The sequence below is a fragment of the Tenrec ecaudatus genome, chromosome 16, assembly GCF_050624435.1.
Source record: "Tenrec ecaudatus isolate mTenEca1 chromosome 16, mTenEca1.hap1, whole genome shotgun sequence".
Taxonomy (NCBI): Eukaryota; Metazoa; Chordata; class Mammalia; order Afrosoricida; family Tenrecidae; genus Tenrec; species Tenrec ecaudatus.
Window position 1 is genome coordinate 90,063,352 of NC_134545.1, and position 6,000 is coordinate 90,069,351.

Here is a 6,000-nt window from a genome sequence, read left to right on the forward strand (position 1 = left end):
TGCAACAAAAGGGGTTCTTCAAATATGTGTAAACCAACCCCAGAAGCGGGGTGTACATCTCCTAAAACTGCAACAGTAAAACCAAGTGTTGGCAATTAAACACTGTATTTGCATTTGCGTACCGAGACTGCTGTTCAGACTTCATTCAGAAATCCTTTTTTATAGACTTCTTAGCCCTGGGGGTGTAATGGTTATGCGATATGCTGCTAACTGCTAGGTCAGCAGTTAGAAACCACCAGCTACCCCACAGGAGAAGTGGGGGCTTTGTGCTCCCCTAAAGAGCTAGTCGCCAAAGCCCACAGGGACAGTTCTACCTTGTTCTAGAAAGTCACTTTGAGTCACCAATTCCAGTGCATTTTTAAAAGCAAAAGCTAATAATATTATTCTATATCTACAGATAATGTCTCAAGTTTCTGAGTATTCATTTTAATTCATGTGTGAATGTTTGCATTGCTTGAAAAATGACTATGTTCTTTAAAAAATACAATTAAAGGCTAGTTGTGAAAATGGTGTGTAACCGTGTGTTGTGCTACAAATTCCCAAATCTCTTTTTATGTCCACTCTAGAAGAAGACAATGAGTGGCTTTAACAGATTTAAAAATTAACATGAAAAACACAAAGATCATTGACTGATTTGTATATAAAGTCCATTGGAATGAGGTACAACATGAACAACAGAAAATTTCAAACCCACTAGATTGTTCTATTGGGCAGATAAGTCTGAGAACTACTGCCATAAGGGAATTTGTTTGGAAATCTGTTCAAAGAGACCATTTCAACAAAGACACTGTATGAGTCAAAAATTGAAAACAAGAACCACAACAAATAATAATGGAGAGTTTGCTAGAACTACTTTGATAGAAAAAGTTATGTGTAGCTATATATGTGTGTGTCCACCTGCAGGAGAAAGAAACCCACAGGGCATTGGTATGAGCTCGCGTGGACTCAGTGGCCATGAGGGCTTTGGGTTTGGTATATATAGGTATACATACATGTGTATAGATATTGACACGCATACACTCATGCAAATAGATCTACTGAAGTCCTTGGCACTCTTGACTTGGCTTTGAAGAACTGTAACAAAGCAAAGGTGAGAAAGCCGGTGAAGGATGCTGCTTCACAATGGAGTCCGGGCGCAGTTTTCAGTTGAAGTTATTTGGAATGAAGCTTGACTGAGCACTGGAAACATTCGGGAGCCTGCTCACCCTGGTTCTGCCTCACTGGATTCCCACTTGTCAGTACAGCAGAATTAAAGCTGAGCCAGATCGATGGTTAGCCACGTCAAATTGGATTGTGACAATATGTTCTACATCATGGCTGCCGGGGGTGGATCTTGCTGACTTTTCCAAAATCTGAATAGAACGATAGATGGACATATTCTTTTCAAAGTGTAAATGAGGCATTTATTTAGAAACAAGTGACACTTTGGTGGGTGGACATGTGTGAAAATATTCCATCTACTTGTAAGGCCCATGCAAAATTTTATTTTGAGTTTTATCATCAGAGGGGAAAAAACAACATAACATCTCATCAGAGTGGATAATTTTCAGGTTTAAACAGCAGTGATCTATTTATAATAAAACCTATTAGAGGACACACCATTTGGTCTAAAGAATTCTGTGAGTACTACAGGCAGGTCCTTGTTACAGCAACTCTGAGCTTAAGAGATAAGTCCCAGAACAGTGTTCATTCACACTATAGAGTAATGTAACAGAAAATAATTTTTAATATGCCTGTTTTTTCATTTTATGATTATTCAAGTGATACTAAAACTCACTATTAGAAGCAATTATACAAAATATGTTTCAGCTCTTCTTTAAAAAATAAAAAGGAATAAAACAACAACTATTAAATGCCTACTATGTGTCAGCCATCCCAGAAAGACCTGGAAAAGGTCTAATCTGCTACCATTTTAGTCTTCAATTTCCTTCATGAAAAATAATTCCATTGAGGGGGGACAAGGTGAGGCTGAGAGTGATGAAGAGCTGTTGATCATTGAAATGAGCCAGATATTTACAATGGTCCTTTCTGTAATTGTCATGGCAACCTTCCGTGGGTAGAATTCCTACAATACCAGATTTAGGGGGGCGAATTAAGTGGAGAAAGTGTAAGTACTGGGGTCAGCTTTTAAGGACTGCCAGCCTTGAACCCAGAGCCCACCTTCTTAACTGTGTCTAGCACACGGTTTCTGCTCAGCAACTCCTCATCCGTGTCTTAGGGTATCTATGTTGTAAGAGAAAAGTGGTTTTGCTCATATGGAGACTTATCCTCTGTGGCTGGGAGCTCTCTGTGCACACGAGAATTCCATAGGATCAGTGTCCTCCAGTGACAACCAACAGAAACACACTAGTTAGTTGAGTAGCTCAAGTTCATTATTTGTTGCAGCCAGAGAGAGTTCATGCCCTGGGGAACCCTGGTATCTTAGTAAGAAGGGGTTAAAAAGCACCAATGATATGATTTCCATCACCCACCAGACTGTGGTGGCTTGTGCATTGTTACGATGAGACTAGAAGCTGAGTCACTGGTATTTGGAAGGCCAGCAGAGTCTCCCACAGTGAACGGGGTTCAGTGGAGCTTCCACCTAAAGATAGATTGGGAAGCAAATTCTGGTCATCTGCTTCTGAAAATTAACTAGGGAGTTACACTGCATCACTGTCTGATTCAGGATGGAAGATAAGCAACCAATGCTCTCTGAAAACTCCGATGACGAACTAATCTCTGTCTTTTGTATGTGGCTTACTTTTTAGGATATTTTAGGAACTTCTTTTTATCCCTGGCATTCTAAAATTCAAATGAGAAACCAGGCTCCTTGAAGATTTACTATGTGAATGACAATTGTCAACTTGATGGGTTGAGTGATTGCTTTGAATCCTGGCAACTGCATTTTGGGAATCACAAATGACAGTATTTGTGAGTCTCTGTCTCTCTTTCATTGGGAAAAAAAATTTTTGATGGTGGCTAGGTCAACTGTTGCCTCATTTATTTATCAACTTATCTATATTGTCTTTCTCTTAACTTGCTTGGCCCTAGATTCGAAACTCTTGAACTTATTATTATTATTTACAGAATAAAGCTGGAATTATTTATTTATTTAATGTACAAAATAAAGTTCATGCTAAAGAGACAAAAGCTTGGGCCCATGCAGTGACTTTTCTCCCTTTGTCCTTTGTGTGTATGTGTGTGTGTGTGTGTGTGTGTGTGTGTGTGTGTGTGTGTGAACTCTGTTCATTCCGTGCTGGTGTCCAGAGCTCTTGGTCCTCAATGGCTCCCTCCTCCACAAGCAATTGGAATTTGGATGTTTTAGGAAAATACATCCCTTCCTCTGCTTCCCATTGTCCAGAAATTTCTCAACATCTCTTTCTTAGTTTTTTCGCTTCATTTGTATTTGTTTTCTAATGTTTGGTTTGATGTGACAACACACGAAGGGACAGAGGTTAATTGATACAAGTAATTGGCAAAGTCTAGCTGGGAGTCTTTTCACCTCTCCTATTTGTTAAGTGCCAGTTTCCCAACTTCTAACCTGGAGCCTTGGTGAGTCTGTGGGTTAAGCACTGGGCTTCTAACGGCAAAGTCAGTGGATCAAAAAACTCACAGCTCTGCAGGAGAGGGCTGGGTCTACCTGCCTCTGAATAGTCATGCCCTCAGAAATCCTAGTGAGCAGTTCTACTGCGCCCTACAGAGTCCCTCTGAGGGACTGAGGTTGGAGGCTTGAAAGCATCAAATCGCATAATTTGCTAACATTGTCCTTATTATACCAGGTGCTGTCAAGTTCATTCTGACTCATAGAAACACCGTAGACCAGGATAGCATTGTGCTGCAGCAGGCTTTCCAAGGCTATAATGTTTGTAAGAGCGCAGACTGCTAAAGCTTCCTCATGCTGAGCCGCTGATGAGTTTGAACTCCCAACCTTTTGGTTAGCAGCTGGGAGTTTAACCACTGCATTACTTGGAAGGGTTTCTTTATTTTCCTTACTGAAGAAGTGAATGCCACATCATGAGAGGAAATATTTCATGCCAGTAGAGAGAAAACTCTAAGTCAGCTGTATAAAATTCATCTCATCTAATACTAAGATTTCATTACTGATAGCCGATTTTTTTTGCACTCTGTTAAGAAAATCTAACAAGCTTTTCCAATAGTAATCTAGTAACTGTCTCAAATCCTTTGTGGAATAGAGTACATATTGATGAATGAATAAATGAACAATAAATAAATGCCTGCTGCTTATTAACAGAAGGCAGCATCAAGCAATGTTTCCACTTATCAAGTACAGTGTGGCCTTCAGACATCTCTTTCAACATTATAGTGTTTATGGCACCAGGACGTCACAGCACCTAGATACCAGCTTCGCTTCAGAGCCCTGACCAGACTGAACTAGCGATGGGTGCTTTTCTTGTTTAGTACAATGCAATGATTATGCAGCCATTCTAGCATGAGTTTGAGTTTATCGGGCTTCTGAACACTGCCTGATTTAGATGGCAATGTCCCGGGAAGGTGGGCAAGATGAAAAATGCCCATCCCCTCGGCAAGTGTTCATCCTGCTCAAACCCACCACGGCGCCTCTGAATGTCTCCAGTATTGATAGCCCGTCTTTGCACAGGCGAATTCCGCAAGCAGGCTCATCAATGCACTGAATAGATAGTGGTGTTTAACCGAGGCCATTTTCCAGGTCTCCCTTATCCACGTGCAGTAATCCATCCTGGAAGTCAATTTCATTCCGGGGCATTTCTCACTGCAGACTGTTTCCTCTAGAAACCAAAGCTGCCCTTCCACGCCCCTTTATCAGCGCTCTTGGCCGCTCTCACCGAGGAGGAGGTGCACCTGCTCTTCCCCCTCCGCGCCTCCCTCCCACCTCTGAAGGAGAGCCCCCGGGCTCGGCTCATCTTTACCCTGCTTATGGTGTGCATGACAATCGTGGATGCCTTGCTTGGCTCCAACTCATGCGGTAAGCAATGTAAGGCACGAGCTTTCCTGACAGATTAGAAGGTGCTTTGTAACGTGGGGAAAATCAAATAAAATGCCTGTCGCAGGGAATTCCGAGCTGTGTGGGAAGAGCTCCGGGAAGGGGCCGCAGCAGGCTGATGTAAACAATGCAAATGCCAGAAATCCAGCATCAACCAGCGGACATGGAGGACAGCGATCAAAAAAAGAGATTTGGTCAACCACTGCGTTTTAATAAGAATGTTTTTCAATTTTAGAAGCCAAATAGAAGAATCATTCATCAGACTTTTTAAAATATGTTGGTTCTGAGAATGGTGTAAAAGTATGAGAATGCTTATAGCATGATGACTAGGAAAAAGACAAAAGTCACAGAGGCAGTATAGCTACAACTGTGTAAAACGCGTGCAACCGAGGAACTGATGAGCTTATACCGAGAGAGTAACTCCAACTGTGCTTATGTGATGGAGCTCTCCATACAGTTCCTTCATAGACTTGCAAAGTGCAAGCCACCACAATCTTGCTTGGAATGAAAAGGTCATGTCTTTTTTTTCCACAAGGGAGGAATCTAGGCAGGCTTCTGATACCAGAGGGGAACGATTCAAACATCAAGGATGTAAGAAAACACTGTCTTATGTATTAACTAGCCCAGAATCTCCATCTATGGGAAATGGAACCAAATACAGAGCCAACATTAATGAGACAAACAAACACATAGTAGACGCTTGTGGGAATAAATCTGGGATAGCTAATAGAATAAATGAGAGGCTATATATAGTTACGTGTTAGATGTCATTCCTCATGGTCACCAGTTTGAAACTATCGGCAGCTCCCTGGGAGAAAGACTGGGTTTTCTACTCCCATAAGTTTTTACAGTCTCAGCACCCATTGAGGGGTGATTGCTATGAGTTAGCATCGACTCGATGGCAGTGACCTGGGTTTGTGTGTGTGTGTGTGTGTGTGTGTGTGTGTGCATGCACACTCTTTTAATACTAAGACTATAAGACTATTTTAAGAGATAATTTTTTACAAAATTGTATTTTTATTTTTAAAGGTCGCTGATAT